This window comes from Benincasa hispida, chromosome 9, assembly GCF_027475165.1.
Source record: "Benincasa hispida cultivar pf3 chromosome 9, pf3_genome.v1.1, whole genome shotgun sequence".
Classification (NCBI taxonomy): domain Eukaryota; kingdom Viridiplantae; phylum Streptophyta; class Magnoliopsida; order Cucurbitales; family Cucurbitaceae; genus Benincasa; species Benincasa hispida.
Window position 1 is genome coordinate 60,550,506 of NC_143486.1, and position 10,048 is coordinate 60,560,553.

The 10,048-nt window shown below is 35.5% G+C and overlaps 1 pseudogene; it reads right to left on the bottom strand.

The window, feature by feature from the left end:
- Positions 1–6,852: 6,852 nt before the first annotated feature.
- LOC120086774 (pollen-specific leucine-rich repeat extensin-like protein 3 pseudogene) lies at positions 6,853–9,720 on the bottom strand (annotated as a pseudogene).
- Positions 9,721–10,048: the final 328 nt, after the last annotated feature.

Consider the following 10,048-nt stretch of genomic DNA (forward strand, 5'->3'; position numbering starts at 1 on the left):
GTGGCGCCCTAGGAGCGTCCCTCTTCAGATGGTTTTGTGCAGTTGGTCAATATCAAGGTGAACTTCTTCATTGGTCTGCAACTTTAGCCTTGCCTTTGCGGTCAGTAGAAGCCTTCCTTTTCCCCTTACTATTTTTCATCTGAATATTTTTGTTCTTAGAAGAAGAAGAATCAAACTTTATTTTAGAGGATGATCCTCTTCTGTCTGTAGTGGCAACATTTACCTCTGCTTCCTATCCCTTAGTTTTCAAGAGCGACTTATACGTCTGAAGCTCATTGAGAAGAGTGGTAAAGTTATATTCTATTTTTTTTAATCATCGCATTTGTGCGGAACTGTAAAAAGCTCTTCAGAAGAGACTTTAGAATAAAACAGACTTGACTTTTCTCGTTTATGACAACTTCGTTTATTTCTGCCACAATGAAATGGACCATCATGTCAAGAACATGTCCTTTAATAGAGGCCCCTTCGTTCATACGACAGTTATAAATGTACTTGATGACATCATGTCTAAGGAAAAAGAACGGTTGTCCAAACATCCTCCATAGAGATTCCATAATCTATTTTGCGATTTGCATGCATTCGTGTTGCTTCACCAAAACATTAGATATATTGGTAACAATATAGGCTCGGGCTTTTTCATTTGCCTTTGTCCACTTGTCATATGCTTCTTGAAAAATTTGATTTACGTTTGAGTCGAGGTTTTGAGGACATTCCTCAGTTAAAACGAACCTCAAATCATCTATTACCAGTATTGCATTTAAGTTTGATTTTCATGTAGCGTAATTGTCCTCATTAAGTTTCTCAGAAGCCAGTAACTGTATTAATGAGCTAATCATCTCTAAAAGTATAAACAAATTCTATTAGTGAACTGCTTTTAAATCCAATCATGTTTTAGCAAAGAAATAACGTACCCAAATTTTATTATTTTATTTCAACGATACTTTAGTGAGTCAGAATAGATGCTATCGAGGGGCAGTCAAATACTCACATTCTTGACTAAATACTAATTCTAGAATAACTCATATTTCTATAGTCATTTAATTACCGTTTTTGGTCAAGAACTTACTAACACTTAGTAATTCTTGTAAGTGTAACGCTCCATTTTCAAGCCTCCGAGGTTGGCCCCAATAATGCTACCAAATTGAAGAGTCAAGGTTGGGAATCAACCTAAGAAATCTTATCCATTTCTATAGTTTGAGTAGCTTATGTCGCACAAAAATGACAAGTAGACACAACATAGGAATCTCATGGTCCAAACTAATAGAATAGATTGCAGGACACATTGACACACATCCTTTACCCGCTTACTATGAACTACTTCTCTTATTCACCTTGTTGTTGACCCATGCAAATACTTTCCTAATGGAGATCACTTCCAGGGTGACACAAAGCCGAGCATGGATCTCAAGGTATGAACTCTTAGGGACGCGAGAGCTAAGAACAACATATCATATATGTTATTAATCTCTCACTAAAGTATTCAATTTATTTTGGGTAAACATTTACTTAGGTATATTCTGGCTAATAAACAACCTAAGTCTAGGTGATTATCCAAGTGTAGTGTTTATATTTAGATTTAACCTATGATGTCTAGGTGATAAATTAGTTTTAAAACCTCACGTCGCTTACGCATGCTCATAAAACCGGGTTAACAATGCTCAATTATTTGGTTATAATCCCCAGGTAGAAGGTGTTCCATAGACTGTCAACTTAAATACCTTCAACCTTAGATAGAAATATAGACCGATTGAGTTTGTAACCACAATTTTACAAGATAACAACCTATTTTAACTATTAAAATAAGTTGTTATTTGTTAACCCTAGGTGAGCATGCATCTTATCTTTGTTATGAATTTTAAATGTCTAATCTGGTTTTTATAACAATTATAAAACAATAGACATGTTGATCATCCATAACATTCATCAGGTATTTCGGGATTTAATATAACACTTTGTATTAAATACTTGAAACCCCTAAACATGCATACTATATATTATAACTCTTTATAACATACTTTCAATGCATGCAACATGCTTCCTATGGTTGGATTTTAAATGTACATGGCATACTATATGCATTTACAAGATTTATTTAATTATATCATACATTCACAATGCATAAATAATTAAACACACACTGATATGGACCAGTTTTAGCATTTCAAGCAAGCAATTAGCCTAAATTATTACAGTGATAAACAAAATTGACTTTTAATAGCTTATGGACTTCATAAACCAACTTGAATCGCCGGAATCGAATCTCCAAAACACCAAAACAGGTTAAATCGACCAAAATAGGGCTGAATCAGACCTTCTAGACCCGAACTGGTTGAACCGGTGGTTGGGTCGCACGCGTTCTTTCTGGACTAGGATGACCAATGTTCCAACGCTTCATCCAAGCATTGTAATGCCACGGGCTTTTGAAGAACAGCGCTACAACGCTCTACAGGCAGCATTGTAATGCTGTGTTATAGTAGCTTCATTTCTAGTTTTCTTCAGCTAACCTCTCTTGCTCTTTCTTCAGTTACAACATAATTATAATTCTATTGACTCTAACAAATTTATATACTCTTAATCATACATTAAGACTCATAAACAAAGAGCCAATTACAATAATTAACACTTTATTGAAGAGAATTTAAATGTCAAAACTAAAAGTATTCATATCAGCAATCATTTTCATACAACCTATGAAATTCACCCACCAAGCTAAAATTAACATGAATTGAGAACTTAAATCATGCTCTAATACCAATTATTGGATTTAGCATGCAATTAACGGAAGCATATAGAATCATTAAGTACTCTAATTCATTAATTTTAGCAACCAAGAAAGCATGTTCTTAAGAGAAAAATATGGTTTTGAGAAGTTACCTTTGAAGACCTTCTTCAATCAACAAATTCAGCTTGATACTTCACTCCAAAAGCTGTAGACCACCACTTGATCTTCCCTACAATTCTCTTGGACCTTAGATTGGATGGTGGAACCCAACATGAGTAGAAATTTTAAGGGAATTTAGAGGAAAGCCAACTTTTTTTGGGTGTTGAAGTGATGAAGAACTTCTTCTTCATCCAAAACGCAAAGTATTCAGTTGCATGGCTCATCCAACTTCAACTCAAAGTGATGAGTTTTATCCTTCTTTAGCATGCTATCATACTTCACAAGAAATTGACACAACCTACTTAAAATTGGAAGTGGAATTATGTGTGGAAAGGGTTGGAAAAACCCACTTCCCCTTTTTTTCAATTTCAAAAATGAAAATCAATTTTATTTAAAATTAATTTAAAATCAATTACAATTCAATTTTAATTTAACTTTCCAAAAAAACTAAATTAAAACAAAAAATAATTTTCTAAATTTAAATTTTCATAAAAGTCAAATTCTCAAATTTTAAATAAAATTTATTTATTTAATTAATTAAACAATTTAATTAATTAAAATAATTTTATATCTAATATTAAATTATTAAAATACCAATTCCCAAACATAAATTCTTATTCATATAATTAATATTTAAATCATATTTAAATATTATTCGATTCTCCAATTTTGTTTAATTTGATAATTAAATGTTTAATTATATTATATTTAATTAATAATTCCCTCAATTTGAATTTGAACATTTCAAATTCTCTCATAATGCTATTCTAAGGTTTAATCTGTTTGTGAGCTAGTAGGGAGATCTAATGGACCTACAGATCATGGGCTCCAATGATCCAGATTAACCGGCTAAACTCTTTAATGTAATTAACCAACATTCATTAACTATCGGGTCACTCCAGTAAAGCCCAATAGTTGCACTCCCCTCACTGTAGATATAATTGTGTTCACTCGATATAACCATAATTAGTAAGCCAATTCTTTACAGGTTGTTCGTAATAACGGTTGGGTCAAAAGCTATTTTACCCCCGAGATTACATCTTGTTCCTTAAGTCTCACTTATCCTCTAATGAACAATTAGTTTGTGATCCAATCACTAAACCGAGTCCCTTTCGGGACAATAAGGGGGCAAAGCCCCTTGTTCAAGACCCGGAGTCAACACTTAAGGGAACAACCTCTCTACTATCCCTAATAGCAAGTAAGAGTTAATTTCATCTTGCACCCTATGTCCTAAGCTATCTACCCAGTCTTACCCCTAAAATGGAATGCTTATTGAGCCCGCACTCTTAAGCCAATCATCACCCATGCAAATCTAAGGATAATCATGAATATACAAGAGTTCATAGTTAGCTCAGGATTAAGGTCAAGTTACCTAGGTCATCGCTTTGGAATAGTCTGTCTTAAACAGTAAACAACGTTATAAAGTAAGAGTGACTTATTCCTTGGTCTGATCTTATACAAACTCTTTGCATAGGATGCCCCCACTCGCATATCTCCACATGAACGAATCAAGATCACTTCGTTTGTAGCAGTTTACAATAATTGTAACATCTACAAAGTGGGTTGCATCCGATAGTGTCCCTAGAATAAGGTACCTAGCCTTATCCATATACTATATACCATTTTGGCGATTTACTCGAACTTGATCCACTCTTATGTCTCCACATAAAGTTCAAGTACTCATGTAATAGCCATGAATTTTCGTTTATTGAATTTAGGTTATTTCTTAAACAAAATGAGAAATTCAAATGTTCAATAACAATTTTATCGAATCCAACGTCAATGACATCTATATTGATTAACAGAATGAGTTTATTGTTTACAAACCACGAGTTTTAGAACATAAAACCCAACATAGTTGGTAACCATTTAGTTACTATACTTTTAAATCTGTAACAATTTAATCTTTGAACTTTAATAGGTATCAATTTACTTCATGACTTTGAAATGTGTAACAATTCAATCCCTAGCCATGAAAAAATCATCTAAATTAACTGTCAATGCTTATTATTTAATAACTTTATATTCATAGTTTATTAAGAAAAAAAATTGATCTCCAATCAATTTATGGAATTTGGATGTTTGAATCCTACAACAATTTTCATTATAGAAACTAAGTCCTTAAGAATTATAAAGTTTAGGGGCTAAATTGTTACTTATTAATATTCAAGGATTAAATTATTTATAAATTTAAAAGTATAGAGAGACTAAATTCTTACCAACTAAAGTTCAAAGACTAAAAGTGTGTTTGGAATACATTTTCAAATGTTTAATTTAAAAAATAAGTCATTTTGGAAGAAATTTGAGCATTTGGCAACTAGTCAAAATAGCTTTTTAAGTATATTTTAATCAATTTTTATAAAAAAAAATATTTAAATAAAAATGAGTTTCTTGAAAAACACTTTTTTCGTAAGTCAATCCAAACATACCCTAAATTGTAACTTGCATGGTACCAAAATTATTTTTCAACCTAAATAAAATAGGCCACTTTACCTTTTCTATACAAGTCCATTATATTTTTAATCTAAACTTTTAGCTACAATTTTTTTGTTAGAAAAATATTTTTAATAATTTAGAATAATCATGTTGATCCCATAGTCTCACTAACAAAAAGGGAAAAAAATAGCTTTTAATATGCCAACCATCAATATATTTCTACAATAATATAATTATTCATTTTGGTGTCATATTTATGGAGATATAATTCTTATATATATCTCTATTTTTATTAGACAAATATATAAGATGAAGATTTTGATTATATTTTCAATTAATTTAGATAACTAAGTACTACAAATAAAGAATGTAATTCATTCCTTATGTTATAATTTGTAGTGACATTTTATGATAGGAATGGAGCTAATGTGAGAGGGTATTTTGTATGGTCTCTTTAATGGACAACTTCGAATGGGCCGATGGGTACGCCACCAGGTTTGGGCTTTTGTATGTGGACTTGCATACACTTGAGTGATGGCCCAAACTTTCGGCCCAATGGTTCGCTTCTTTCCTTGGCGGCAATCTACACCAACTTATTAAATCTTCGTCTATTATAAACAAAAATGCCTTTGATAAATTAACACTTTTGTTGTTAATATTTTGTTTTTCTTTCCTTTATTTTAAGTAATAAGGTTTCTTTTTTCTATATGGTTAATAGTCAACAAACATTTGCCAAAAGTAAATTATTTAATTTTTTTTAAAAGTATTTTATAGATGTTAATATTTTAAAATTTAACTTTTCAACACAATTGAGATTTAGTAACTCAATTTCATATTATAAATATATATATATGTCTTAGAGGCATAAAGTTTTTTTAAAATTGTTGGAGAAAAAATCATACAAAAAGAATTATAAATACATGTACATCATAAAGTAGAGAAAAAAATACTTTTAAACTAGTCGGTTTGGTTCAACCAAAACTTTAATTTTTATAAGTAAATCTATGAACTTTCATTTAAAGTTTTATACCCAATCTAATTCATACTCGATTTGGATTAATCGATTTTTTTCCATACATCTATTAATTCGAATACCCTATACATTTAATTGAAGGTTGTAGATTCAAATTCATTTTGTTTTTCATGTCATCAATTCATTTGAATACTTTTAGTAAATGTGGTAGATTTTGGTTCATTTCATTTTAACTATGGAAGTATATATGTCAGAAAAATGTAAGGTTTATATGGATGATGATATAATAATAGTAGCTAATTACATGATTTTATATATGTAGTTTAACAAAATTATTCTGAAAGGGGAAAAAAGACAATTGTTTATAGCAACATATCACATATGTATCTCATAAAAATTCCAATGGCCTTGATATTGCACAAAGAAGGGGATCATTACAATTTGTCATCATCAAGGGTACATAGGATAGTAATGAAGCTAAAAATACACTTTTGGTCTCTAGATTAAATTATAAATTTGTATTTGATCCTCAAAATTTAGAAATACGTTTTGAATGGTTGGAGTGAAGTTGATTTATATAGAAAAATGAGACATAATTGAGGTGTCAATTTTTAAATCATGACATATTTTATTAATTTTATGTTTTTTTTTCTTTTCTCTCTTCTCCTTCTCTCTCTTCTTTGTTTTCCCTTCCCTTCCCTTTTATGAAGTGGAGAAAGATGATTTAAGAATTGAAACCTCAATTATTCATTTTTTCAATTAGTCAACTATCAACTTCACGCGATGATCATTTTTAGAACTATTCACTAAATCTCAAATTTTAGGTCCAAATAGAAACTTTACTTTAAACTCGAGACCAAAAGTATGGTTTACCCATAATAAAAATGAAAAATGTTAAAATAGAGATGAGAGTTCGATGATTTGCTGCTTAGTATCCCGGAAACATTGGTGGAGGTGGTGATGAGTACTGGAAACCCAAGTTTGGTGGCAGGATGATGTCTTCTAGTGGGGGCGGCGGAGATGCGACCGGAGGAGGAGGAGATGGAGATGGGGAAGGTGGTGGTGGAGAGAATACCGGAGGTGGAGGAGATTGGACTGGAGGTGGAGGAGATTGGACTGGAGGCGGTGGTGAATGGACTGGTGGTGGGGGTGAGTGCACCGGTGGTGGTGGTGAATGGACTGGTGGTGGGGGTGAGTGCACAGGCGGTGGTGGTGGTGGAGAGTAAACTGGTGGTGGTGGGGAGAAGACCGGTGGTGGGGGCGAGGAGACCGGTGGTGGGGGAGGGAGAGTGAACTGGGGGTGGGGGAGAGTGAAACCGGTGGTGGGGGGTGATGAAACGGTGGTGGTGGAGAGTGAACTGGTGGTGGTGGGGGTGATGAAAACCTGGTGGTGGTGGAGAGTGAACTGGTGGTGGTGGAGAGTGAACTGTGTGGTGGTGGGGGTGATGAAACCGGTGGTGGTGGAGAGTGAACTGGTGGTGGTGGAGAGTGAACTGGTGGTGGTGGGGGTGATGAAACCGGTGGTGGTGGAGAGTGAACTGGTGGTGGTGGAGAGTGAACTGGTGGTGGTGGGGGTGATGAAACCGGTGGTGGTGGAAAGTGAACCGGTGGTGGAGGAGAGTGCACCGGTGGTGGAGGAGAGTGCACCGGTGGTGGAGGAGAGTGCACCGGTGGTGGAGGAGAGTGCACTACAGGTGGAGGAGGAGGGCGGTATCTTGGGACTGGTGATTGCTCGTGAGAATCGTCAACAGGGGAAGGTGTTGGTGCCTCGGGCTCCGGCACAGGTGAAGATACTGGTACCTCAGGCTCCGGCACTGGTGCCTTTGGTACAGCAACCTCATGCTTAGGTGGTGACGACGACGACGATCCTCCGCCACACTTAGCCTTACTGCAATCAACGCTCTTGCTGATCACGGGGGTACAAGTCTCTGCCGCCTTCTGCTTGGGTCTTTCCGGCAAGCAATTGTTACCATCATCCAACAAAACATCCTTTCTATTCTGCGGCACACACCTATCCGCCTCGCCATTGAAGAAATTGTAAGAGAATGTCAAATTAACCAATTTAGGCAAATTGCACAAACCCTCCTGCACAACGCCAGTCAACAAATTCGAAGAAATATCCATAATCTCCACATTCTTCAACCCATCGAAGCTCTTCGGCAAGATTCCACTCAACTGGTTTGACGAAACATCCAAAACCGTAGCATTTCCAAGCATCCCAATTTCACTAGGCAAACAACCAACAAGTCCATTATTCAACATTATAAGCTGCTTCAATGTATTCCCCATTTTGCCAATGCTGCTCGGAATACATCCCGTGAAATTGTTGTTGGCAATTACAATAACCGATGCCGGCGAGTCCCCAAAACTCTCAGGAATGAAGGAGGTGAATCTGTTGTTGTTGAGGAAAATCGCATCCAGTTCCTTAGTGAAAAGCTCAGAAGGCAATTCACCTTCGAAATCATTGTATCTGATGTCCAGATATTTCAAATTAGGAATCCTCACAACCACTTCAGGGAAATGGCCTACAAATCTGTTGTTACTAATGTCCAGCTCGTAGAGCAGAGTAAGCTTGGAGAAGCTAGACGGGACAATGCCGCAGAATCGGTTGCTGTTGATGTGGAACAGAGCAATGTCAGTCAGCAAACCGAGCTCCACGGGGAGGTAACCGGCGATATCGCCTTCGTTGAGGTCGATTCCGGCGACAACTTCGAGTTTGGGGTCGTCGAGAGCAGGGGCGCAGAAAACTCCGGTGTAGGAGCAGACATCGGGGCCTACCCAATTGGCGGTGGTGTTTAAAGGGTCTGAATAAATAGCGAGCTTCCAGGCTTGAAGGGCAATGTAGGCCCGCCGGAGCCTGGGGCTGGAAAAGGTTTCATTGACCTCAACTTTCGACTCGTAATCATCAGGCAAATCATGATTCTCATGAAGGGTTAGAAGTTGGCGGCCGGCAATGAAAGAAGCTTCGGCATCGGAAAGGGCCGAAGACAAAAATGAAAGAGAAGAGAGGAGGAGAAGAACAGAGATGAACAAACAGCAGCCTAAACCCTTCATTTTTCGTTTATTTGTTTTATTTATTTACTAAAAGATTGCCGCCACCTTGGATAGACCAAGGACTGTTTGGAAGGGATGAAGATGAATGGGGATTCCGGCGGGGTTTTATACCGGAGTGGGGTGGGCCGATTCGGCGGTCGAGAGGCTTTTCCGCTGTGGCTGACGGTCGTTTTCCGAATATAGTCGATTCCCATTGAAATGGTAATGAGTTTGTTGAGTTTTCGTTTTTGTGGCTGCCCGTGATTTTCTTTCAACAAACTGCATACCGTTGCTGCGAGGAAGAAGGAGACGGATTATTTGGTCTCTCTGATTTTACTTCGTTTTTTTTTTCCCTCTTTTTTAATAACAATTTTTAAACTTCTGTGGTAAAATCAAGTTTAAAATACACGTTTAATTCATAAACTTTTTAGTCTCAAAACTTTTATAATAATAGATTTTATTGGTTTTTACGCTTTAAATTTTTTAAAATCAACGTCTCTATTAAACAAACAAAAAAAAAAGAAAAAGAAAAAGAAAGGTTCTTTAAACATAAAATTAAAATTCATATTTAAAACATAAAAGGTAAGGGTGTTAAAAAAACAGGAAGACCTGAAAAAATTGATCAACTCAATTCAATTCAGGCGGTTTGAGTTCAATCATCAACTATTTTGGGATGGGTTTGGTTAAATAAATAAAAAAAAAATAGATTGAATTGGTTCACACTC